General features: G+C 36.8%; 1 long non-coding RNA gene across 1 annotated transcript in view; it reads right to left on the bottom strand.

The window, feature by feature from the left end:
• Positions 1-220: 220 nt before the first annotated feature.
• LOC129146709 (uncharacterized) overlaps positions 221-27,812 on the bottom strand; it is a 177,832-nt gene continuing 150,240 nt past the window's right edge. Inside the window, exon 5 of the long non-coding RNA XR_008553765.1 lies at positions 221-399. This is a non-coding gene — a long non-coding RNA (uncharacterized LOC129146709). The remainder of the gene's footprint in view (positions 400-27,812) is intronic.

The raw sequence follows: 27,812 nt of genomic DNA, 5'->3' as shown, positions 1-27,812 counted from the left end.
CTGACACCAGGTTTCTTCATGCATCTCATCTCAGTGGTGGGAAATCCATAAACACATAAAAGACCAGTGCACACTACAGAAAGGGGAGTGCCTCAGTCTATTTAATTGGAGTTGTACATTTTCTATGTGCACAGTATGGGGGAATAAAGAATCAAATACATATTTATGAATGATAAACTACTGTCTATTCCTAAATGCAGATAGAAAAAAACAACATTCATCAAATTTTATTAAGTTTAAATTCTTGCCAGATGTATATGCCTTTATGGTGGACTCAAATTTGATCATCATCCAAGTCTTTTTTAATGTCTTCTCTTATAGTTGGCTTATTTCCAAAGCAGATGAAAATTACAGTTTTCCAACTCCATTTGACTTGTTGCAAAATATCTTTTTGTATTTCTATTAAAAGGGTAAAAGTTACAAAACTATTAATTCAGGGTAGTCTTAAGTAACACAAACTTAAGAATTTTTTCTACTTAATTTAATAATCATTTTCTTTTTATTGGTAAATTCTAATAAAAAAGAAATGTTAATTAATTTCTGAGTTAAACACTTTTTCAGGAGGAAATAAAAATATCAACAAAAATGCATTTGTAAATGTCAGCATCTTTTTGATTAATACATTTGGCCTTATTTAGACTTTCTAATTCTATCAAACAAAGTTGCTCAAAAGAATTTCAACAAAGTTAAATATGATTTCATTTTACAGGTTGTTAAATTAATAATTATTTCTCATTCTCCTGATCTGCAAGATCTGCCCCTCCTGAATGTTTAACATTGTCCCAACACATCACTGTTCAAAACAAGGAAGCTACCACATTAACATTTTCCTGAATCTCATTGACATGACCAGAAATGTCTTTGGTTTTCACAATAGAACTGTCCACGACAGCTTTTTCCTCAGGGGTCAGCTCACAAATCCACAGACCCAGCCACTTTCCATCTTTCCAGAGTTCAAGCTCTTTTGCTATTACTTTAGCTCTCCCTGGAATGGCCTCCTCTTCCTTTGTCAGGATGGACATATTGTCAACTTATTAGCATTGAACTCATGGCCAACAGCACCATAACTCATGCCTGAATCCTTTCTGCATCCTTTCCAACACAGCAAGTCAGCATCACTCCTAGGTATTTACCAAAAGGACTCTTAGAAGCCATTTTAAACAGTCAGATTACCAACAAGTAGCACAGAATGAGAAAAACATGGCACTAAGTAAAACATGATGGGTAGTTGCTCACTACAAAGACATCATGTCACCTTGTTTGCTTCACCTGGGAATTTTGGCCTCAATGATACAACTTTTTGGTCATTCAGTGTCTGTCCACAAATGACTGTGAAAATACTGCAAGCATTGATTTTGGTGACATTACAATAAATTGCAATCTATGAATAATGAGGATCAGCTCTGCCCTGATGACCTATTATGTGCAAGAGACTCTTTTTGAACAGAATCATGAATAAAAATGCTACTGGAAAGAAGAGTCACCTCTTTTGGAGTTTGTGATTTCATGATAATACAGAATTAATATTAAGCATGAATAATCAAGTGTATTTGCATGTGTTATAATTAGAATAGTTAACATCTTTAGGGAATGGCTTACTAAAGTCATGAATCACTCCAAGGGACATCTAATAACTGCAAAAACATTAACTGATGGCAGAACAACTACAATAGCTTTTTCATTGTTGTTAATTGCCTTTGTAAAGGGCTATGTCATCAAGATGGCATCAAGAAGATGCATAGGGGCCCTCCCTGGTGGCTCAAGGGGTTAAGCACAGCACTGTGAAGCTATCCACAGCCTCTGCAGCATGAGTTCGATCCCTCTGGCCAGGGAACAACCCACATGGTGCAGTAAACCTCTCCTGTCTTGCCTGCTGCTCCCCTCAGCAGTGTATTTCAGTCAGTCTGCCTGTTCTGCACCCCACTTTGTCTCTGGTGAATCCTCTCACCCATGGCCCGCACCTCTGGCCTGTACCCCAGTTCTTGTATGCATAAATAAATCTTTTTAAGAAAATGTTAAAAAGAAGATGCATAGGATATTAGATAATGTCATCTTCACAGATATATTTGTCTAAGGCAGAAATCTAGCCACTATATAATCTCATAAAATCTACACATCTAGAAAACATTTCAACATTTAGCATTAATGCTTGTTCAAATATGGCTGAAAGCTATTAATGAAACACTCACTTATGAATTCTATGCAGACAAATCATATGAAGTGAAACCTTTTGAACTGACACCATCAGACCAGAAGATAGTTCCCAAAGAAGCAGTGAGTATGTGATGAAGCGTAACTTCTTGGTCAGTCTCAAAAAATGTTTTCAAAACATTCATCAAGTCTGTCTCTCCTTTCTGTACCTGCTACCCCAACCCTGATCTAGGCCATCTTTAGCTCTCTTCGGATCTAGTTCAATCGCTTATCACAAGTCGGTGAGGAGCCAGCCACAGTGGCAGACAGAGCTGGCCACCGAAGGGCTGGCAGTGGCCAGCTCCCCCTTGGACATCCCAGTCTGCAAAGATTCTCCACTCTGTGCCTCCTCTCTGCACTCTGAGAAGCAAGTTTCTGGTTGCTGAAACATATCTTCTTTATTAAAAATTTGTACTCATATTCACTAGCAAATGAAAATAGCAGATATATGATCTTGGGCATAATCTTTAACTACTACATGTGTTAAGCCCAAGTGTTCTAGTCTATAAGGTCTGAGCAGTAATGCCACCCAGCTTGCTCTCTGTGCTTCAGTTTCTTACATGTAAAATGGAGAAAGTGATTATTAAAATCAACTTTACCAAATGAGCCACGGCATGAGATTCACTTGTGGGACTTACATTGACTTTCAAGTCAGGATTTGTGATGTGCCTTTTAGACATTCCGATGCTTTTAATGCTCAATTCCAAGTTTTTTGCACAGGTCAAGAAGGCAAAGTGCTCAGACCTCTGTGCTCCCCCCAGATGTGAATGGCATTACTAAATTACTCACAGAGAGCCAGCTGCATGCCAGGGTGCAACTTTCAAAGTCCTCGCTTGATCATGGATGAATAAGAATTACAACTAAAATATTTCATAGTTTAAACATATATATAGTGCCTCTCTTGTGGCGCAAGGGGTTAAGACACAACTTATGAAGAAGTCCGCAGCCTCTGCAGCCAAGTTTGATCCCCGGCCGGCCAGGGAGCTGCCCACATGGCACAGTAGACCTCTCCTGTCACGCCCGCTGCTCCCCTCAGCAGTGTACTTTAGTCAATCTGTCTGTTCTGTTCCCCACGTTGTCTCTGGTGAATCCTCTCACCCCCCGTGCCTCTGGCCTGTACCCCAGTTCTTATATGCATAAATAAAAATAAAATCTTAACCTCCCCCTCAAAAAAAATATATATAGGCACACACAGGGCACACATACATTTTTTTAAAAATAGCACCATAATGGATCAAGCTGTTTAATAAATATCTTTGGTTTGTACTCTCTTAAAAGTAAGTCGTTTTAATTTTAAATGAAATGGGACACATTTAACAACAAAAGCTCCCATTTCATTGGATTTTAAAGGGGAGGCCTTTCCTAATCCACCCCTCCCCAACCAGCTTTCCTCCTCACAGTGCTCTTCAGGAAGTGACATTAACAAAACCAGGAACTCTTTAGACATCACACTACTCAGAATTCACTCAGTAGGTTCGAGAAGTTGCAGAAGAACTCCTCATTTGAGCTGGTTTGGGGACTTGATTTTTTTATCCTTGGCTAGAAAGAGTGATGTGTTTGCCTCTAAGTGCCTTTATATCTGTCTTTCCGCAGGAAAGATAAGTTGTGCTCTGGACTCAAAGATGAGATAATGCTACTGCTACTGGTTGTAAACAATCAGCTAGAAGCTCTTGGCACGTTGGCTGAGCGATCCTTCAGTAAATTCAGACAGACTCTTGAGCCTTGCTGCAACAGCAAGGAGATCCTTAGGCAACTCAGAACCGCTATGCAGGTGCATGGTGACCTGACCAGAAACACTGGCCATCTGGCAGACAGGGAAGAAAAGCTCTTGGCAAATGACCTATAAAAATTTCTTTAAGGATATGTATAATTATGGATTTTTTTTGCTACATTTACTTGACAAGTCTTTGAATTCCACAAACGTACAAGTTAGCCAGCACATTGACTTGATGGATCATCTGTCTACTGTACAACCCTCTCAACATCAGCATTTTTTGTGAGGTTGGGCAGAAGATAAAAGACCTAGATTTAGTAGTCATTGTTGCTTTGTTACATGAACAAGGGGTGCCAGCATCCAAAGCTAAATTTAGTAAAGGAAGTGAGACCTAAGGGTCATGGGTGAAAGGTTGTCTAAGCTGGAGCTATTTATATAGTATTTGATATTATAAATCGCTTGCTTTTTTTTTTTTTTAAAGCAGGTCAAGGTGAAGTCGGAGTGCTTGAAACAATTGTTTGTACCTTATCAAAAGAAGGTTTTCCTTTTTCTGTCAAACTCCACATGAAAGCCATTGAGATTTAAGAAAACACCTGTTTCTAATAACTTCTGTTAGCTAAGTCTGGCATTTTCCTAATAGTCTTTAATTTTAGAAATCTCAAAGATAAAACAATGATGCCTGCATAATGGTACCTTGGCAGGCTATAAATTTGTTTGGATATTACAAGTATTTATCTTTCTTAGTTATGTACCTATTTGGGTTATGCAAGGGGTTGTTATTGAAATGGCATTATTTTTGTTAATGTTAATTTTGAGAGGGTTTATAGTATAAATGGGAAAATGAGCTTAAATTCCTACATAATAACCCATGCAAATGTGGACTCTATACAAATTAAAGACTTATATGGGAATGGTGAAACAGTAAATTTTATAGAGAAAAAGTAATATTTTTCCATCAGGAGTTTGGAAAGGTGCCTTTTTAAAAATACCAAAAATGCAAATATAAGGCAGAAAATTATAATTTTATTCTATCAAAATAAATATTTCTAGGCAATGAATTATAGCCTAGATAAAGTTAAGAGGTGGCATAAGGCAGAAAATACTTGAAATTTCTAAACAAACAAAAGAAGATTATGCAAGTCTATAAATCAATAAGGACATAGGTAAAGATGCACCAAATATTTTTTTTTTTAAATCATGAACAGACTAATTTTAGGGTAAAAAAATCAAATAGAATTTTAGTAAAAATAAATGTAAACTAAAGCAAAATTACACTTTGCTCCCCTTTTTTTAAGATTTATTTATTTATGCATACAAGAACTGGGGCATAGGCAAGAGGTGTGGGGGCTGGGGATGAGAGGATTCACCAGAGACAGAGTGGGAAGCAGAACAGGCAGACTGACTGAAATACACTGCTGAGGGGAGCAGCAGGTGACCCAGGAGAGGTCTGCTGAACCATGTGGGTTAGCTCCCTGGCTGGGGATCGAACTCAGGGTGCAGGGCTGGCAATAGATTGATAGTGCTGAGACTTTAACTCCTGTGCCACCAGGGTGGCCCCTACACTTTGCTCCTTTTAGAAAAAGTTTAGAAAGTTAGCTAGTGAGTGAGAGTTCATGGCCTTTATATTCATTGGTGAGCAGTGTCCTCTTGGAGAGCAAATCTCTCTCTCTCCATAAACATGCAGAACAGAAAGATTTTATAAGCATAATCCTTCAGTTCTGTTACTGGAGACCCAGGCTAGCTCAAAGAAAATTCACACAGGTCAACGATAGAACTGTGGTGGTAGCATTTGGAGGAAATCAAGGAGTCTTGCACTGGGAGAATGTCTAGTTAAGATGTGATAAGTGGTCACTATGCAACACCATCCAGTAATTAGAGGTGATGGGTTCATTGTATTCCAAACACCATGACTCAATATTGAAACCCATTTTTTAGTGGAATAAAAGAAAAATAGAAGTAACTATGAAAAAACATATTTACATACATTAACATAACATGCACACCACACAAGAACATTACTCAAAAGCACCAAAGCGGAAGTGCGTAATAAAAATATTAAAATGTGTTCCATGAGAGTGGGAGCTGGGATGGATGAAGAGAGATGAAAGAGAGCAACTGGATAAGTGGATCAATAAAAAATACAAGAGTGGGGAAAATCACGGGACAAAAAGAACGGGAACGTGTAGGTAATATTTTGAGACCACAGTTGACTGCGGGTAACTGAAAATGCAAAAAGTGAACCACAGAGAAGGGGCCACTATACATATATAACCTCCCTTTTATGCCAAATGCATGTTTAGTTATTTCTCATCTAAAGTATCATGATTTTTAAGATATGGAAACAACCTAAATGCCCCCAAACAGATGGCTGGATCAAGATGTGCTATAGATACACAATGGAATACTCCTTAGCAATCAAAAAGATAAACTCAAGGGCCTCCCCTGGTGGTGCAGCAGTTGAGCGCTGGGCTGCGAAGCTGCCCGCAGCCTCTGCAGCACCGGTTCAATCCCCAGTTGCTCCCCGGCCACCGGTGGAGGGTCCCACATGGCGCGCAGACCTCTCCTGCCGCCCGCTGCTCCCCTCAGCAGTGTATTTCGGTCCTTCTGCCTGCTCTGCTCCCCGCTCTGGCTCTGGTGAATTCTCTCACCCTCCCGCGCTTCTGACTGTACCCAGTGCTTGTATAAATAAATAAATAAATCTTTAAAAAAAAAAAAATAGAGAAAAGTTTAAAAAAAAAAAAAAAAGATAAACTCAAGGGCCTACCCTGGTGGCGCAGCGGTTGAGCGCTGGGTTGCGAAGCTGCCCACAGTGTCTGCAGCGCCTGTTCGATCCCCGGCCACCAGTGAGGGTGCCACATGGCAAGACAGGCCTCTCCTGCCGCCCGCTGCTCCCCTCAGCAGTGTATTACATCAAGTCTGCCTGTTCTGTTCCCCACTCTGGCTTTGGTGAATTCTCTCACCCTCCCGCGCTTCTGACTGTACCCAGTGCTTGTATCGCTGGAAGGGATCATGCTCAGCGAAATAAGTCAGAAAGAAAAAGAAAAATACCGGATGGTCTCACTCATAGCAGGAATCTAGAAAACTTAATTAAGGGACCAGGAAAATGAATAACTATAAGAAAGTGAAAATCAAAATCAACAAAAAACTATGAACCAGAGACACTCTATGGGGGGTAGGGGGTGGGAGGGGAGGGATATTGGGGTCAAAATAAGGGGGTTGCAATTGTATGGGGAATATAAAAATAAAATTTATTATAAAAAATAAATAAATAAATAAATCTTTTAAAAAAAATCAAAAAGATAAACTCAAGCCATTCACAGCAACATGGTTGGAGCTAGGAGGAATGATGCTCAATGAAATAAGTCAGGAGGAAAAAGTAAAATATCTAGTTTTCACTAACAGGAGGTTTCACTAATAGGAGGCATATAGGGATATCAAACAAAGGGTCAAAAAAAAAAAAAAAAAGACAAAACTTGCAGGCAAACTATAGATCTGAGGCCCACAGCTTTGGGGAGAGAAAGGGATTAAAACAGGGGTGGGAAGAGCACAAGGGACTATGGTGATGGTTCATGGGTGCTGTGGTGGTGGGAGATTTATAATGACTACACCTTATCGAAGAAATCAAATGTTGTGCAAAAATGAAAAACAATGTAAGAAAGTAAATAAGTTAAATAAGAAAATAATAATACAGCATCATGCTTTTTGCTTTCTTTTCATATTCCCCCATTCAAGCAAATTTATTAATATACATTTAGAAGTAAGACTGAAATTATTTTTGTTTTAACCTTTCTGAGGCTAAGGAAAATTTTACAAATAGTAAATTTTGCACACATTTCTGAGACACATTGCAAGAGAGCTCACATATGGCTGACTATACCACTGTGTTCCTCGCCATGAACAAAGATTACTTTTAAAAAATCATATTTTCAGCTAATACTGCAAATTCTTTTTCCATGACCAAACTTTTTTCTTATATTTATACTTCCCTAATAATTTTCATATGCTCTATTATTTGAAGGAGGAATACATGGCATTTTTCACATCACAAGTAAAATCCAGATATCTAGATAGCCTCAACCTCTAAGGATTTTGCCCCCAAAACCTCCACACACATAATATGTCCTTGGGTTGGGACCATGTCCAGGTGGATGATGAGGTCAATGAGGTGTCCAGGAGACCTGGAAAGCTATTCCCTGGAGACAGTGGTACTGGGTAGGGACCTGCACAGATGTTACTATCCACGTCCTTGGGATTCACAATATTTTCACTACGCTTAGGTGTGCAATCAAGAAAAAGGAGCACTAGCATCTCATTCTGCAAGAAAAATTAGGCTAGTCAATTTTTGTCAGTCTGAGGGCCAGTTGAGAGAGCAAGACTGTAAACAGATCTTTATTTTACCAGTCCAAGAACTGCAGAATATCTCAATAATGTTCTCTGTGTGCGTATAATATATACATATATAAATACACACATGTACATATATATGCATATGTGTATAATGTGAATATATAATGTGTAAATATAATGTTTTCCTGTTTGGAGAAAGAGACTGTTTCTACTGTTTTTGTGAACCCTTACTGGATTGATCCAAGCTAGACTTACTTTTAGCCTTACTCTGTGGGAGAGCAATGAATCAACCAGATTGTTCAGGCTGATTACCAGAATGAAAATTACAACACCAGTGTGGAGTCCACATTTTCTTCCACTTTCCTGTCCCCATCTGCAGACCTCAAGTGCCTGTAGAGTGAGCTCTGTTCTCTAGCAGGTGAACACTCTGGTCTAGCCCTCATTTGCAGTTTCCAAGTTTGAATCTATTCCTGCCTTTGCAGTTTTCTGCCTGGGGCTACAATTGGTTTTCACTATATGTTTCCTTTTTTGCTTCTTTTGGCTCTTTCTAGACAGATGCTGGAAATCCTTTTATCAAATCTCCTTCCTCGGTGACTGAATGGCTTGTCTAAGTTATCTTCCCTGTTCTTATCAACCTCCTGACTTTTACCCTTGTTTATGTTTTTGGTCTTTTTTGGGTAGACACTATGTGCCTGCCTACTAAGATGTTCAAATTTTTTCTAGGCTCTATTTTTTACTTGCTTGGTTCATTGGAACCAATATTTTTTTGTTTTTGGGTTTTTTTTTTTTTGCAGTTAGCACCGAGTACAATTACTCGGGTCTTGTCCCCCATCTCAGGTTCTTCTAGCAGTGTAAATTTTCAGGCCGGTTTGCTATCATGAGACCATTTTGTAGCCTTTACCTAAATGTCATCCTCTCTGACATGTCCATTACCCCTCCAGAGGTAGCGCAGACAATGCAATTTCCCAGGAAGTCGCTGTTGCACTCACTTCATTCCTTCAGTGGTTATTCACACCGTACTGCATCTCAACTGTTTATCCTGATACCCATGTCTGGGAAGATATATCTTGAAATGAGTAGCAAATAAGCTATGTTTCTTATTTCCCCTGAAGAAGCCAAAATCTTGAACTTAATCATCGATAGAAATAAAATATCCTCCATTTCTTTTCTCCATGATATAAGAAAACAGAGATGGAGATGAAGAAGTAAAAAATTAGTTAACATACAAACAAAGCCCCAGCTGTTATGGAGTGAATCATTGTCCAGTCCCAATAAAAGATAGGTTGGTGTCCTTATTCCCAGAACTTTAGAACGTGACCTTATTTACAAGTTGGGTTCCTGCAAATGTAGATTCCTAATCCAACATCACAGGTATCCTCATAAGCATGTTGCCATGTGAAGACACACAGAAAAGACAATGTGATGATGAGGGCATAGACCCCAATAGATAAGCCAAGGAAGTCCAAGGGCAGGCTGTCAACTGAAACCAGGGGAGAAACATGGAGCAGATTATTTTCTAGAGTTCTCAAAAGAAACCAACCTTTCTAACATTGAACTTCTGGCCTTCAGAATGATGAGACAATACATATCTGTTGTGTAAGCTACCCAGCATGTGTTGTACTTTGTTATAGCAATCACAGGACACTAACCTGCCAGTGTGGTTGATGTAAGTAACAAATAGTTAGAGATGCAGTTACTGAATTGATAGATTATTCAATTATTTACACAGAGAACAGAACATTGACTGTATGAAGATTAAGTTCTAATTTGCATAGAAATAGTGTTTCTTATGGTCCTGTTCCAATAGATTGCCATCATTTAGGAAGATCAAATATTTTTCTTCTCTACAAAACATATTTTTCCACACCATAAAATGTATTAGATCATGAAAGAATAAACTTTCCAAGTAATTTATTTGGTTTCATATAACAGCAAAATACCCAGTATAGGAAAGAATGTATTTTATCATGACCACATGATCAAGATTTTGAATTGAATTCATAATATAACTAGCTTGTCAATTGTTAAAAAGAAAATGCTGAGTTAATTAGTCAATGTTCAAATATTTCAGTCTCTTAAAATCTTAAATGTACTCAAGGACACACAATCTGTGACCTACATATTAGCATGCAGAATTGCATGACAATTGCCCAATTCTCCTTTCTGCAGCCTGTTCTGAGACCAGGCTCTTAGAGAAAGTAATGCAATAGCTTATGTTCCCCTTGAAGACTAGCTAAGCGACAGCTACAGTATTAAAGCTTTAATCACTGTCACATTAAACAGCAAACTGAAAAGGTTTGTTTGGCATAAGCACCAACTGTTCCATGGATTTACAGTCACCAAATCACCATTTCCATTCAATATTTAAAATAATTGAAGACCACTTCAAACAACACGATTGATACCAGATTATTTCTTTTTAATATTCCAATGTGTTTTTAAGATTGCAAACTATATCAGACAGCTTATTTTTCCAAGCTAGCATTTGTCTTGTTTTACAGACACAGCCTGGATTTAGTACACCAACTGTGAGACTTGGAGTTTTCCTCTGACCATTAAGCTCATTTTGTGATGTGAAATTGCCAATAGCTGGAAGTCAAATACTTTAAATTGATACTCAAAAACATTTGTGATTTGGGGCCAAAAATCATTACACATAAAGAAATATGTTTACTCATTTTCCCTTTCTCCAGAAGAACTTGAAGAATTTTTCATACAGTGACAACAGGAAATTAAATAAAGTCCAATCACATTTCTGTTTTCTGTTTTGATTCCCTCAGAATCCTCACTTATATTACTGTTCAGATTCATTTCCTTGTTTTGAAATTATAGAAATTCTCAGGAAAAAGTATCCTATGGTTAATTTCACAAGTATATAACAACATACTGCAATAAAATATTCTCCTCTGCTGATTGGTGGTAAGTAAATAATATCAATACGAAAGATAGTTGAGAATTTCTTTTTTATGATGAGATCAGCATTTTTAAAATTTAATTACTTGTTTTGTGGAAACTGGTTTGAGACAAGCAGACACTTGTCCCTACACTGCCAAGCTTTGACTTCTAGGTGAAAATTAAACAGGAATTTGGTGACTGTAAGAAACAGGCAAAATCTCCTGATCATTTCAGTAGGCATCCACAGAATTCTGTCTAGTGACTTTCGACCCACCCCTCATGAACAGAAGAATTAACTCGGGAACCAATACAAGTGTCACCACAAATGACCTGTCCTCAGATACTCTCATGCTTGATTCCGTGAAATACCCCAGGGCCAAGGATCAGACCCCAATTTTAAGTACCCCAATTTATCTAGTACCCCAATTTTAAGACTCCCACCTGAGGGACGGGAACCCACCCCTCAAATATTGAATGGAAATGGTGATTTGTTGTAAATCCATGGAACAGCTGGTGCTTATGCCAAACAAACCTTTTCAGTTTGCTGTTTAATTGACAGTGATTTAAGTTTTAATACTGTGGCTGGTGCTTAGTTATAGTCAATGGCAAGAATCACCATGCTATATCCTCCAAGGATCAGTGCAGATGGAAAAGACAAACATATCTGCCTTCCCCGGAAGGAGTTTGACTGCACACATCATCAACTGATGCCAGGGGGTCTGATTTCTCATGAGAACCATCCAGGTGCTGACTGAAATCCTCCCTGGAGCTGCAAGAACCAATGGATATTTCCTTTTATTTCCTCTTACACCACTGCTTTCTTCTCTATTAGCACATATTATCCACAAAATCTAGTATGGAGTTTGCATACAATTCATGAAAAATACTTGAGAATGAAAGACAACCAAATATTTTCCCCACATTTTACAAAGAAGACAAAGACCCAATGAAATTGTAATTTATTTTAAGGTGCTAATTTATGACTTGGGACTGTTGGAACTGTGGAATCTCTCAATTTGTTTCTTTTTCTTTTTTTCCCCCGTTGGGCCATAGAAACCATGTGCATTCAAACTCTGCCCTGGTATTTTTGAATCACAATCTCTCTCTGTTTTAGGCTCATCAGCAAGAGAATAGATACTTTTTCATGTTGTTGTTGTTGTTTTTAATTCCCAACAAATATTTTGTTTCAAAAGTGAAAATGATACATGACATATCATGCTCTTTGCACTGGCAGACACGTATCAAAACAACAGCCAAACTGAAGTGTCAAGTTCTTATCAGGACAACAAAGAAGTTAAGAAACACATTCTTGGTTTTGAAATTTTGATGGCTTGAGTTCTTATGATTATAACCAAAGTTTTTAATACAAGGAGATTAACTAGTCTCCCAAAAATCCAATAAAATTTCATTGTTTCAAGGTATTTCTTTTCTTTCAGTTTCTTCCTTGTTTTGTGAAGCTTCCTGAAACCAGCCTAAAAATTCACATATACTTAGTGAAAACATAGGAAGTCCAATTATCATTTATTTATATTTATATTTACATTGCATATATTAATTATTTATATTGCATGAGAGTTGACTTCCTGCTTCTTCCCTCATGATTTTTATTATCCTTGGGATATAAAAGATTTTCTTCATAACTGAAGACACTTGGAACAAAAGTCAATAAAGAAAAAAGTTGGAATTACTAGATTTAGGGAACTTAGTCATCTAAAATAGCTATGAACACCACATGCATTTTAGCAGCAAATGTGGCTCAAGTCACAGCAATGGAGTGAGATTTTTGTGTCCAAATAAAAAGGAGCAAGAGTGGGCAATTTATGTGTTTATTCTTCTTTATCTCTTAATTCTAAGTTTCGAATTCAAAGAGGTCTAATGAACCACTCAATTTGTAATGACAGTTTTCTTCTTTCTCTCTTAAGTGGGGTAGGTGAAATAGAGTAAAGATACTGTAGATATGAAGAGAAATCCCAGAAGTCACAGAGCTTCTTGGTGTGAGATGCTCATTTGTTGAACTCTCAAGATTTTGGCAGAATTTGATGTAAAGATCTCATTTGTAAGAGCCCAGTTACAATTATGTCTGTGAATTTGAGGAGAAAGGGCCAGAAAATCAATAGATAACAGTCATAAGGAAGGACAAATGATGGTCAAAAATCTCAAGTGGAGGAGTAATATTCTGGAAGTGGCAGCAAGGATCCAGAAGAACATGGACCCTCTTGTCTTATCACTATTAGTCAGGCATATGAAAATCATCAATCTCTCAGAATAGGACCTTCCAGTGTCCTTGTTGTGAGAAGCCTCAGGTTTTGTGTAACAGAAGGAGGTAAAAGAGTATGCTCAGAAAAGGTCAAGAATGGGAGAAAGTTTATTGACACTCAATATACAGGTCTATGGGAGAGAGCAAAAATGCCAGGGAGGGATGTCAGGGGCGGGCAGAACAAACACAAGGTAGTAAGGGTGTGTGCCATGAGGGGAGAATGTCCCTTGTGTTTGATGAATGGGGAGCACATTGATTAGACAAGGTTGGTGCTCGTCTTTCACTGTCTCAAGTCATTGAGTGATTATACAAAGGGTCTCATTACACAGAGAAATGCCCTAAGGGTTAAAGAAAGGCAAGGAGCACATGAAGAATTGGCTTATACTGTCCAAATATAGAAGGGAAACCCTGAGGAGGAGAAAAGTTTGTCCTGCAGTATCTTGCAGTGTTGAGAGCAGGAAGAATCAGAAAAAGAGATTAGTTATAAGTACGGAACAGTTGCCTGAAGTCCTCATGAAAGAAAAGGCTGTGACTGGCTGGAGGTGGGGTAGGCTTGAAGAGAAATGAGGAGAGTTCTGATTACAAGACCTTTCTTCCAGAACTAGGGACCCAATCACAGTTTGTAAAATTGCTACCGTTTGCAAAGATAGACTGAGAGGTAGAGCCTTTAGTGAACAAAGATACCTATACATTAAAAAATACAAGGGCCTCCCTGGTGACGCAAGGGGTTAAGATGCAACCTGTGAAGCTGTCTTGCTGCCGCTGTAGCATGAGTTTGATCCCCGGCCAGGGAGCTACCTACGTGGTGCAGCAGACCTCTCCTGACTCACCCGCTGCTCCCCTCAGCAGTGTATTTCAGTCAATATGCCTGTTCTACTCCCAGCTCTGTCTCTGGTGAGTCCTCTCACCCCACACACCTCTGGCCCATACCCCAGTTCTCATATGCATAAATAAAACTTATATACATATATATATATAAATAATGAAAACTGAGACCCTCTAGGAATATAGCTCATTTCCTAATTGTGAGTAATCTCATAACTAAATGGCATTTCATTTATTGAGATGAAATCCAAAGTAAAAACCAGACAATGAATATGTATTGATTTATATAATAAAGTAAATCTGTATTTGTAATTCTTTCCACTATTTGGAGCTAATGTACATTAATGTACATTAATGTTTTCATTATTTATATATATGTATATGTTATTAATTATTAGATGATAAATATTAATTATTAGATGAGTCTACACTAAATCACTGGGTAAAAGTTACACAAAACAATTTAAACTCAATAGTCAGTGATTTTAAACAATGGAGTGTGTTAACTTGCAAGAAAATAGATTATCGTTGAAATTGTGGTACCAGAGATTGGTTATTTACAGGGATGTTGAAAAGAGAATTTCCATATTAGTGAGGGGTTAGAGCAAGTCAGAAATGAGGGAGGAAGCAGGGAATAAAACCCAAGTTATATGGTACCTACTATGTGCTAGACACTTTATATTTGCTGTGATATTTTCCTTTCCTAAATTTATTTATATTAACTGAACCTCAGAAAATGGAAGTAAATTGCTGTAGAGTCTGCAAGTCATCCGTAATTTCCTTTGTCTTTGTTTTGGTTACAGAACCTCTCCTTTTTAAGCTGAGAAAATGGGAACCCATAAAAAACTCAATGTATCTTAGTCTCTATTATAGCCAGATACAGCCATGTGCTAAGGCTGTAACCAATGAAATAGAACAGTGTGGTAGGTAGATATCCACAATGGTCCTCTTTGATCTTTGCCACCTAATACAAGCCCTTGTATCATCTCCTCCCCTTGAGTGTTGACTAATCATAATTATTTGTTTCCAGTACTAGAATATAGCAAGCATTATAGGATATCAAAAGTTGAATTGCCAACATACTTTTGCACCTTCCTTCTGACTTGGTGAAAAAGTTGCCATGTTGGAGAGATTCTTGAGGACCTCAGTCAATATCCCCTGAGAAACTGAATCCTTCCAATAACCACGTGAGTGAAAAGATGATAAATATAACCCTTTCCCCAACTGGGTCATGAGATGAAATCACAGCCTCAACTGACATCTTGAGAGAGATCTGCAGTGGCTCTTGAAGAGAAGGACCCAGATAAGCTACACCTAGAATCCTGACTCTTACAAAGCAGATATATTTTTTTAAGCCTCCAAATTTTAGAGTAATTTGTTACATGTTAATAGATAAATAATACAATTGGTGATTCTACTGGGGCGGGGGTAGGGGGGACAAGCATGATTAAAGTCTACATTCCAACTCAAGCATATTGTTTCTAATGCTTTCTAGAAATGCAGCAAACTTTAGAGAAAGATGGATGAGTGGAGCACAGAGATCAGTAATAAAAATATGAAATCTTCAAGCTTAACAATTGTGCCAAAATGAGATCTTCAGCCTTGTCTACCCAAAAATGAAATTGGCATGAAGTAAAAGACAGAATGACTAATAAGCTTTTAGGAAATTTTATAAACAAAGTCATCCTAAGTTTGGTTAGCACCAGTTATTTAATCACTGAAGAAGTCCCCAGACCCTAAAGTCACACATTGGAGAGTTGTGTAATTGCTAATAGGTCAAAGTCTGAAATGTCCCCTCAGAGTCTCCATGGAATATAGTGGTCCAGGAAAGCAATAGATAATGGGGCTTTCTCCCAGAGAACAGAATCTGAAGCTTTCACATGGGTTTATCTGCCTCATCTCACAAGGAGAATTCCCTCTTGTACTATTACATTATTTTGGCCCAGTAGTATACAAAAATGGTTGTATAGCAATGACTGCTGAGTCCTTCCAATTATTGTGTCTTGTAGAAAGAAATATTCATTGTAGTTATCCCTTTTTCTGTTCCACCTTCATATTGACTGGATCGAAACAATGTGATTTATTTTTGGATCATGGAGCTTTGTACTAAGCCTTATGTAGCTGACTACATGATGGACATTGGTTGGAAGCACCCACTAAACAAGACTTTGAGTTTGCCTTATTGACAAAGAATCTGTGAGTTCTATGTGTGGATAAATGTATATAAGAATATATTGAATAGCATATAAGAATATGTAAGAATATTTGCTATCCAAACGAGGTATACTATGTCTACCTCTCTACTTTGGTAAATAGAACATAGTAAATAAAATAAACCTAAACCATGTTAAACATTATATGTTCTCCAAATCATATCAAATAAAATACCTTTAACCACACTTCACAGAGTTGGATTATCCAGAATTAGGCAAACTACGCTATCTGAGGGTATAGTTCCCATAAAGCAGTTCTCACTTCAGTCATCAGCTGAAAGTTTGAGCATCCCTGGTGCCATCCTCATTTTATACCAGCTGGCTAAAAAAGTGGGGCTCACTAAAACACCCTTGAATTCAGTAATTCACTAGAAAGACTACAAAACTCAATGATAATTTATGTCATGTTGATTGCAAGTCAAGGATACAAATTAGAACCAGTCAGGAAAAGACACATAGCACAATATCTGGGAGAATCCCAAAGTTAAAACTTCCACCATCCTCAGAATTCATTAAACCTCTAGGCATTGATGTGTGATACTACACAGCCATTCCTCAGTATCCATAGGGAATTGTTTTCAGGAACCCCTGCAGATACTAAATGCTCAAGTCCTTTATCTAAAATGACATAGTATTTGCATATATCCTAAGTACATATTTCTGTATACATTAAACCACCTCCAGATTACTCATAGTACCTCATACAATGTAAATGTTATGTAAATAGTTGTTTGCATTATTTAAGGGGAAATAACAACCAAAAAAAACAAACATCTGTGCATACTCAGTATACAGATGCAACCATCATAGTATGTATTTTCAATCTGCTGTAGCTTGAATCCATGAATGTGCAACATGTGGATAAGGAGGGCAGACTTTATCCTATTCAAATACATGTCAACATTTTTATACCCCATATAATAAACAAGTATTTGTTAAGCAATACCTATGTGTCAGGGATTGTCTGGGAGACAATTCTTGAGTTGTCTGTTTTTCAAGTTCCTCCAGAAGAAGCATTGACAGTTGTTATACTGGCCAATTTTTTCAGGCTGTTTATGTAGGCAAAAGTCATGGAGAGAGAGATAGTATCTCCTTTCAGGGCATAAAGGAGTTTAATTTTATGCCTAGGACTTTAAAGATAATGGGTTTTCTGGGGTAGAGATTGGAGTTACTAAGCTCAGTTATTATATAAAATCTGGAGTTACTAAGCTCAGTTTGTCAGATGTGATCAAATGTCGTTTACAGTACCTACCCACATCCTCATAATCACATCACCTCTCTGGGAATTGAAGAATGGGGAGCAAAAGAGACAAATACAAACAAGGAGTTCAGGTTGCCTACTAGGCCCTGAGTAGTAAACTCCATGTCTCTGAGCCAGCAGTCTCATGCCTTCTGCCAATATGCTCTCAACTGTGACAAGTTAACTTGTCCACTTGTGATTGGTAACAATCTCAGATTCTTTATATTTCTTGATGCTAGTTATATAAAGTTCAGTGATAGACAAAACAAACAATAACTCCAGAGCTGGTGAATTTATATCTGTAGCTACTTGATACATACATTGTTGATGTGTGTGTGTGGATCACGCACTTCTATTTTCTCACTTCTAATTTACTCCTCCTTAGATTTCTGCTCTCTCCTACTCTAACTAAATCAGTCTTTCAAAGGTCACCAATGGTTTCCAAATTGCCGAATCTAACAATCTATAGTGAGTCCCATCCTTCTTGAACTCATCTCAGTTTTTGACATGGCGTCCATTATCGCTTCTTGAGATCTCAGCTGATCCTGGAAATCAATTTCTGAGATCAGTGAAATTAGCCTTCTATTTTGTCTTTCTTTTCATTTTCTTTTTAAAGATATGCACATATGTTTTATTTTAAGGTGTGTTATTTGCATTGAGGTAACATTGGTTTATAATACTACATGACCGGGGATATGGTGTCTCATCTCCTCAGATGTATGTTACCACATCACACCCACCACCACCATAATCTACCACCATAGTCTGCTGGACCTTTCCCTGCTTTGCTCCCCATCTCCCACTCTCCCCCTCTGGAACTTCAATTCTGTAGTCATATTTCTAGGTTTTCTTGTTGTTGTTGTTGAATTTTGTCAGTTCCTTTGTTTTGTTTCTTTATATCCCACATGAGTGAAGGCATCCAGTATTTATCTGGCTCCTTCTGACTTATTTTGCTCTGCATAGCATCCCCCAGTTCCATCCATGGTTGTAGCAAATAGCAAAAGTTCCTCTTTCTATATAGTTGTGTGGTATTCCATTATATATATACAAGATACATATCACATCTTGTTAAATCACTCGCTGTCACTGGAAACATAGGTTGTTTCATAATTTTATCATTGTCAATAACACTAAAGGGAATATAAGAAGTGCATATATATCTTCACATTAGTGTTCTTGTATTTGTTGATAGTCCAACCCCTATGGAGTTTTCTCGAAATATTAAAAAAAATCTGCCATAGGATTAGAAAGCCTACTCCTGTACTTTCATCTTTTTGATAATTACATAATAATCTATAACATATTCCCTTAATAAGGATACAGTTATATATTGGGTTTTGTAATGCCAACTTAGCTGAGATTAGGAATTATCTATCCTGTAATTCTCATCTTTATATGGTCTGGATTTGCATTGGATAAAGGAGAAGCTTGTCTGAGAGAAGCTGATTGTCTTGAAAGATTGTGTTTTCTCTCAGATTAGGATTATTAAAACCCCACCAGCAGTGATGCCTTCTCTTTGACCACTTGGGGCTTATCTTTTTTAATGCATTCAGCGGAAATCAGAAAAAAGAAAGATAAATGTGACGATAATTGTTTAATCATCAGTCATAACCTGATATATAAAAGTCTTTTAGTCTCTAGTTGACATAAAGCATTGGCAATATTGTATCAAAATTTTGTTTGTAGAAATGTACTGCCTGGGTACTGCATAACTTTGGGGTTTTTTGGTTAAAACATTTGAGGAGAACATTATATAACTTTAGAAGCTTTATCATTCAACAAATGACCTCTTTAGTATCCTTGGTGTGCTATAACGACTAACTTCATTACCAAGGTGGCCAAGAGAACATTTGGGATGTGACCAACCCCCAGGAAGAAACTGACTCATTGTGTACCGGCCTTCTCACTGAGCAAACATGGAGCAAACAGGAAAGAAGCAAGCACTGTCTAGTGCTTGCTGTCAAGGACTTAAGAGTTCAGAGTTCTGGGCAGGCTTCAAGGGTATCTGGATTGTATCCAAGAAGCACAAACTCCTAGCTGGGTCATGGAATCAGAAAACCAGAATCCTATTTTTATGTCCAACATTTTAGTACAATAAATGAAATGCAACATTGAAATATGAAATGTAATGTTTCAGCTAAATCAGTGTTCAAGTTGGCAGCTTTTTACATGCAGCCTGGTCAGAATTGAGGAATTTGCTATTGTCTAGACCAGGCTTCAGACTGTGAGCCACAAATCCCAATGTAGAAGCTGTTTTGTTGTTGCATAACTTGAATGAATTTCTCCTCTCAAAGTCATTGAAGAAAAATGCAAGAAAAATAAATCTGTAATAAAGTTGGAGCTCACATCAAATAAACTTATCTATAACCATATACTGTGACCGATGGCCAAATCAAAGCATCTTTGATATTAAAAATCTAAATTCAATATCACTGGGTATAGGAAACTGACAAACTAACAAAGACACTATGACACAGTATTTGTTAATTAACTATTTGCCAAGTCACCGTGTTCACTTAGATAAACCCCTGATACTTAAGCACAGTTATGTTAGTCAAGAAAAATCATTGTTATTCACTGAAGAATTCTAATTTTTACAAATAAATAGTAAACTTTATCCTAAAAACAGGTATTTTATAATAGCAATTGAAAATTGCAGTGAGTGCAAATTTCTAAATTTTTCATTTTTAATCAACAACTATTCACTGAGATATGATTACTTCCACCAAAAATAACCCCCCCACACACAATTCATTAAGTACATTTTACTTTTAATAAACTAGAAAATATATTCATATCAACAGATGATTCAATCATTTTCAATAATAAAAACTAAGAGAAGTTACAGAATTTATAAGATCTTTCGCACAAAAAATAGTCAATTGACAATAACATTGTCCAGTTGAAGAGTAGAGCATCAGAATTTTACTTGCCCTGGGCTTTGCTAGTGGTGCATGGGTTAAGTCTCAGTGCTACAAAGCTATTGGCAGCCACTGGGACATGAGTTTGATTCCTGGTCAGGGAACTAACCCACATGGCACAGCAGACCTCTCCTGTCTCACCTGCTGCTCCCCTCAGCAGTATATTTCAATAGATCCACCTGTTCTGCTCCCCACTCTGTCTCTGGTGAATCCTCTCACCACCCACACCTCTGGCCTACACCTTAGTTCTTGTATGCACAAATAAATAAATCTTTTTTAAAAAAAGGAATTTTACTTGCCCTGCCAGAGAAGCTAGAAAGTTATCACTAGCAATAATTTGGCCAATGACCACAGTTCAAATTGCATAACCTATAAAAGAAAAAGTCTGTGTACTATTAGTCAATTTCTTTCAACTACATTACTATGACTATTATAACTATATTAAATTCTACTAAGGTTTAATGAAAGATTGGAAGAGAGAATCTCAAGTTCTTTTCCAACTTAAAAGTTATGATTCTATGAATGTATAGTAGACTTGGAATAGAATAGATATGAGACAGAAAGGAAAAATATAAATTCCCTCCTACATAATATTGACCACATTTAATTGATATTTGGGGAAAAAAAAAAACACTCCTCACTGAAATCTCATCAAAAAGGAATGAAGTTCAAAGTAAAAGTAAAATGAAGAATAAAACTTCTGGTCAACCCAGGCATGTGTTGGGTAAAACTGCATTTTTCAGTGTAGAAATTTGCATTTGACTCTACATCCTCTTTTCCTTTCCTGAGATTTTTTACATTTTGTTGTATTCCTACTGTGGGTCTAATCCCTTGTTGAAATGTTTCTATACTAGCTACCTTGAAATTTTTGTTCAAAAATTCTGGCTTCTCCATTGCCTTGGTGTTCGCTTCTACTGATTGGCTTTTTTCATTCAGTTTGAGGTTCCCAATTCTTGGCATGGTGAATGATATCCTATTAAAACCTGGGTATGTGTGTATTATGCATGAAGACTCTAGATGGTCTTCAGCTCCAAGATATATGTGAGGCAAAAGAAAACACAGGGAACTCACCACCACATAATTCTTGCTTTTCAAGGTTCTTAGCTACTCAGCTTTCTCCTCACCATCTATCAAAGTCTTCTGATGTTTGCTGTATGTGTAATATCCAGAGTTTCAGTTGTACTTATCTGGAGTTCATCTACTCCATCTTTCCAGAAGCAGAAACCCTCTGGAGAGAGACTGATTTTTTAAAAATTATACTTGGAGCAAATTTTGCACAAGTGCTACATATTTATACATATGTGACTTAAAACAAGGACCTGAGACAACAAAATATCCCATGTAAGGGTGAATAGAATGTGATGGTTTCACTGAGGCAGAAAGGATCAAATCAGAAGATGACGAAGGTTTACTAAATCAGCACGAACTATAATGATTGCAGAACCAAAATTTACCTGACTGCTACTGTCAAGATTCTAGAGCACAGAGAGGGTAAGACCAGAAATCAGTATCTCCTCTTGAACTCTTTCATGAGCAGGAACAATCAAATTCCTAGCAGCCACCTGCTTAATACTGGTTTACAATCTCAATAAGATGTCGTACTAGGATATTTGGCTCAAATTTATTTTTCTTCATCTCTTTTATGAGACACTCTCTTTGTTCCTGGTAGGATCCATTCATACAATTTTGATAATATAGAAACACACAAAGCCAAAGTCAATCTAGGTACTCCCTTGCAGAGATGGTACATGAAATTTGAGAATAAACAATATCAACACTCTTTTTTGAATCCTCTTAAAATGTCTTAATGGTTTATGCTTCTGAGGTCTTTTGGAAAAGTGTGGTAATGGTGTGAATGTTAGAGTTCCCTGGCTCATGGCAAAGACATAACTTAAGTGACATAGAAACAACCTTGAAAATATTTATTCAGGTAATAGATACCCCATTGTAATGAGGAACAGATTTAGTAGAATGATGAGTTATTCCCACACAACAATCTGAACATTCTAATTTAAAGCTTAAGTTTTCTCTACGCAAATCATAAAATGGAGAATTTTTATTTGTTGGTTTTTGAGTAGATGGAGCTAAGACACATTAATATAAAACTTAACATCCATGAGATGTGAACATTTACCTTTTTGACAAAGAATGGCCACTAACTAAAAATGATGATGTTGGCATTTTCAATGTGTCTCTGTGTACTGAATGCTTACTTTGGGTAAGAATTTACCAAACCAAAAGCATATGGCTATTTTTTCAGGGTTGTGTTCAATAAATGTCATCGACATTTCAAAATGATGAAGGTCCTTTACAAGAGAAAATGAGATGCCACTTTCAGTTTTCCAAACCACAGAGATGTGAGGGAGGAACTCTTAAGCACATACCCAAACAGAGAGTCAGTATTAGTGACATAGGGGCCAGAAAAACATATTCAAATCCTGTATGATGAAGACCAAAAATCAAAAACAGTTTACACTACTAAAATGGGTTATGTCAAGTGTCTAGAAATGTTTTCAGTGACCATTTTTAATGGTCATTCTTATGTGCTTCTAATCACATGTCATATGTCTGAATTAGAGGAAAAAGTGCCTTTAGTTAGCTCATCCCTTCAGCAATGTTATGTGGCTAATAAACCACAGCTATAGGAAGAGGAAATCAACTTGAGTGTATTATCCAAGTTTAGTCCACTCGCTCCAGCTGAAATACCTCCATGCTGTCATGGCTGGAGCACTGGACTAAAAGCCAAAAGCTCTACTGATAAATTTGAGCTCTTACTACCTTGAATACCACAGCTTACATCTTATCTGAATCTGCCTTATTTGTAAATTACAATAATAGCTGTTCTGAGTACCTCACAGAGTAGAACCAATGAACACAAAGAAAGAAAATATTTCCAAAGATAAATTCACGCCAACCTTTCAAAGAGTAGAACTCCATGTGGCTGTAACTGAAGACTAAGCTGGCAAAAAGGAGCAAGAGAACATATTGGTTGATGTGGATGATGAGGAGAAGCATGAAATGAAATCTTTAGAGTAAGTAAATGTTTTCAGATAGCATTCAACAGGAAAAATGTTCTTATTAAGAGACCCAGGGCCATCAAAGTATGTGCACATGCTTGTGCATGTATATGCATGCGCATGTGCACACACACACACATACACACACCCCACTGGTTAAAGCTCACTAAATGCTATCTAAATGTCTGCTTTGTATCAGTTTTTGGGCTCAGAGATAGAAGAATAAGTAATTCTAATACAGTCTCTGCTTTTTCAGAGCATAGATACTGGTGAAGCATATAGGTAACTACATTAGAGTTTCCCAAAATGTGCAATCACAACACGACAAGTTGCAGAAATTGGAAATATAGTTCTATGAATGTCCTTCATTTTTTTAGCATGAATATATGAGTGTATATATTAAGTGATTTTAAAAATATTTCCTCTCCCACCTCATCGCTAACTAACATAAAGTTTAACAATAGCAATTAGGCCAATGGTGTATGTATGCGGCATCCAAAAGGTATTGCAACATCTGAAAAATGCAGTGGCGTCACCCAGAGATGATCAGAGGGACTTTGTTCTTTTTGTGAGATGGATAATATATACGCAGTTGTTAGACAGAAACATGATGTTTCTATGCTTTTCTTTGGAAGCTGAATAACTTCAAGTTGAATGTCAAATTAACAAGTAGAGGACTGTGGTAGTTTCATATGGTGTCAGCTTAAATTAGAACTAGGCTTTACAGAACTGTTTCCTATAGATTTCTGAATTAGGTTTAGATAAAACAGAAATTGCACAAGAATTGAAGAGAAGAAGCCAAACAGTAACTGTTTGTCTCTGGAGGTCACCGTGGGTTACCAGACATCCTGGAGCTCATTGTCACTGATCTGCTGGTTCACCTGTGGGCAGTCAGGCAGTCAGACCCAGTTCAGTGTCTTTCTTGAGCTTCAAGTACATGTGTTACTCCCAGGTAAAGGGCACCTATTCCTACTGCCGGACATTTACGACATCAGGATTGGAGGAGTTGAGACTCAGACAATGGCTCCAGTTATTCCTCATATTTCCAACTTATTCTCTTGGGTTCCAGTTTGCTTTTGCTCTCTCTCCTACTTCATGTCCAACATTTCCCCCTAACTACCAGCTTTACAGACCAACAGCTGTCTTCAGGCCCACTGCCAGATACAACAGTAACTTTCTTCCACAGACCTCTTGATCTTTTCCCACAACTATGTATGGTCTGACCTCAAAAATACACCCTTTACTTTGAACATCCTTTAATTTACAGTGGCTCATTTCTCTTAGTGTACCTGAACTGACATAAAATATGCAGCAGAATTGGGAAGGGGTGGGGGAAATGTCAAAAAATAAAGGGAATATTAGATAAACAAAACAATGAATTCAATGGTCCAGAAAAGTATGAATTCTTAATTCATAATGATAGTGTGGAAATCAGAAAGAAACCATTTCAGACATGGACGTCAGTAGAAAGGTCTCCAGGCAAAATGACAGTAGAATAGACAGTGTGGCTGTGAGAAAAGATAAAAATGAAGAATGTGATTAAAACCTGAAATAAAATGAAAATACAAGAAATTAATCAGAAACTCCAGGTAAAATTGGTCTCTGCATTAACAACCAAAGTCTCCATATCAAGTTAACATTGTAAATTAAAATGGGAAGTCAGTGACCTCCTGGAGGAAAATAGAATGAGTTTTTAGATTGAATATTGTACAAAAATGAACAACAATATAAGAAAATTTAAAAATTAATAAAAGGGGAAAAAAAGAATAGATCACATAAGCAAAAGCTAGATGATATGATAAAGAAAATATGCTTTTTCTTATTTAAAATTATTTTTATTGTACTAACAATAATTTACAACACTGTACATGCACGTTTATTTTTCTAGCAAGAAAAATAAAAGACAAAAATCATTTAGAAATGCCAGATAGTATCCAAAAAACATGGAAAAAATAGGAGAGAAACTAAAAATGTGCTATGATTTTGAGCATTTAGAGCACAATGAGAAATGAGAGTAGATTTTCACTTCTAGGAGTGTCAATGGGTTTGTCTCACAGCACTGGAAAGAGACATGATTACATCCTACCATTTGACATGGTTGTAAAGGTTAGCCACGTAGACATGCCAATTTAATTACAACCTTTTGCTTTCAACTTTTAGAAACAACCTATATAATGTCCAAGATGACTAAAAAAATTTAGCATGAAGATGAATATAAGTGGTATCAATTCAGAGAAATAAGAGCATTAACCAAGTCAGAGAACAAAGAATAAGGACACTATTTGATCTGCTTTGCTTGCTACAAACTTGTGAGAAAAGAACATCCCATTAAAAGGTAGGAATGTGCTTTGCTGAGATAAGTACGGGCTTGAGTCAGAAATGACATTCCATGTCATTGTAGTCTAAACCAAAAATATAATTTAGTCTATAGTATAAAATATTGATTTTCTATGTTCTTTGAAAACCTGGATGTTTTAAATCACCCAGACTGTTAAGACTTGAGTGTTCATGCACCTTCCAAATTCATATGTTGATGACCACCCTTCTTACCCCCATGAGGTTGCATTTGGAGATGGGGTTTCTAATAAAGTATGGGATATTAAATGAAGTCATAAGGGTGGAGCCATGTTCTGACAGGACTAATGTCCTTATAAGATGAGCCACCAGATTGCTCATCCTCGCTCAAGGAGAGGGCAACTCCTGCAACAAGAAGAGACAAATAACCAGAAACAGAATTGCCCAGAACTTTGATGTTGGACTTTGAGACTCCAGAAATGTAAGAAAATAAATTTCTGTTATTCAAGATACACAGTCTACTATTTTGTTATGGCAGTCTGAGCTGAGATGGAGACTAATGACAAATTTAAAATGGAGATGAGATGCTAAAAGACCCATGTTTCCAATTCAGATATTAGCTCCCTGTTGTTTTATATTTGTTGCTTCTTATATTTGATATCAGAGTTTTCTTAATTAAAAAGAAAAAAAATTCTAAGCCACAAGAGAGCATCCTGAAGAAAGTGACTATCAAAGCATTTAAATTTTAAAACTTCTGTTTCTTACTTTCAAATCCTAATATAGTTCCTTTATGATGCCATTTTTATTCAATTCTATTTTATTTAAAACAACTTCAAAGTTCTAGAAGTTGCTTAAAAATTTTCAAAGATCTCCCTAATCCTTCAGTTATAGTAAACATTTGCCAAAATTGTTCTCTCTCTTCCTCACATCTTCTCTTTCTACACATATTTGTAAATAATAAGTGTGTGTGTGGACTTATGTGTATGTTTGTGTATATGAGATTCAATTGCAGATATCAACCCTCCTTCCTTATTCCCTGGATACTTTAGAACTTATTTCCCAAAAGCAAACACATTTTCTCATACAGTTGTCTTACAGAAGTCATTGAGCTTTCTTTGTTCTCTGTGTCTTTGCCACCATTCTTCTAGATTGTATTTTACTTGATCTGTTTATATCCATAAAACCATACTAGTATTTCTTTGTGTGGTAAGTCAGGTAGAATAAAAAGGAGAGCTGTTTATAGAAGAATCCATAGAATTCAGTTGTCTTGTTGGGATATGAAAATGGGTTGTATATAGTGAAAGTCATATCTAGTGTTTTGAGATGAAATAATATCCTGTGCATTATCATATCATAGATAAATAACTCTTCATTCCATTTTGTTTTCCTTGTTCTTCCTTCTAGTTCTTCATAAAAGATATCCAAAAACTGACCTTTACTGAAAAACAACACTAAAATCAAGCAGAAGATTGTTTTGGCAAAACATATTGGACTGATAAAAAGACTAATTAGTATATTTGAGTTCAGGCCTCCAGACATTTTCTTCAAATGTTTTTATTTTTATTCATAATTTAAAATGTACCACTTTTATTTTGAAATAAATGCTTGTTTTGGAGGACAATTCTAGCAAAATATCAAAGAATAAGTTATATCTAAATGATTTAAGTAGTGTTTACCCAGAATCTTTGGTAACTGTTTTTCTCTCTTAGCACTATAAAACCTGGCAAGCATAACTCAAGTAGATGTTCAGTCTTAAACAGAGATGTTATAGTTTTTAAATGGATTAAATTTGAAAAGTGCATTTCTATCTCTTACTTGAGACATTTTGGTAATATAAATCAAATCAGAACACCCATAAAATTTCAGTCTGCTTCTTTCATCTCTGAAGGCTTTATGCC

The sequence above is a fragment of the Talpa occidentalis genome, unplaced genomic scaffold (genome assembly GCF_014898055.3).
Source record: "Talpa occidentalis isolate TD23 unplaced genomic scaffold, MPIMG_talOcc4v2.1 talOcc4.4, whole genome shotgun sequence".
NCBI lineage: Eukaryota > Metazoa > Chordata > Mammalia > Eulipotyphla > Talpidae > Talpa > Talpa occidentalis.
Note: the sequence above shows the minus strand (reverse complement) of the source record. Positions and strands in the feature narration are given on the sequence as shown.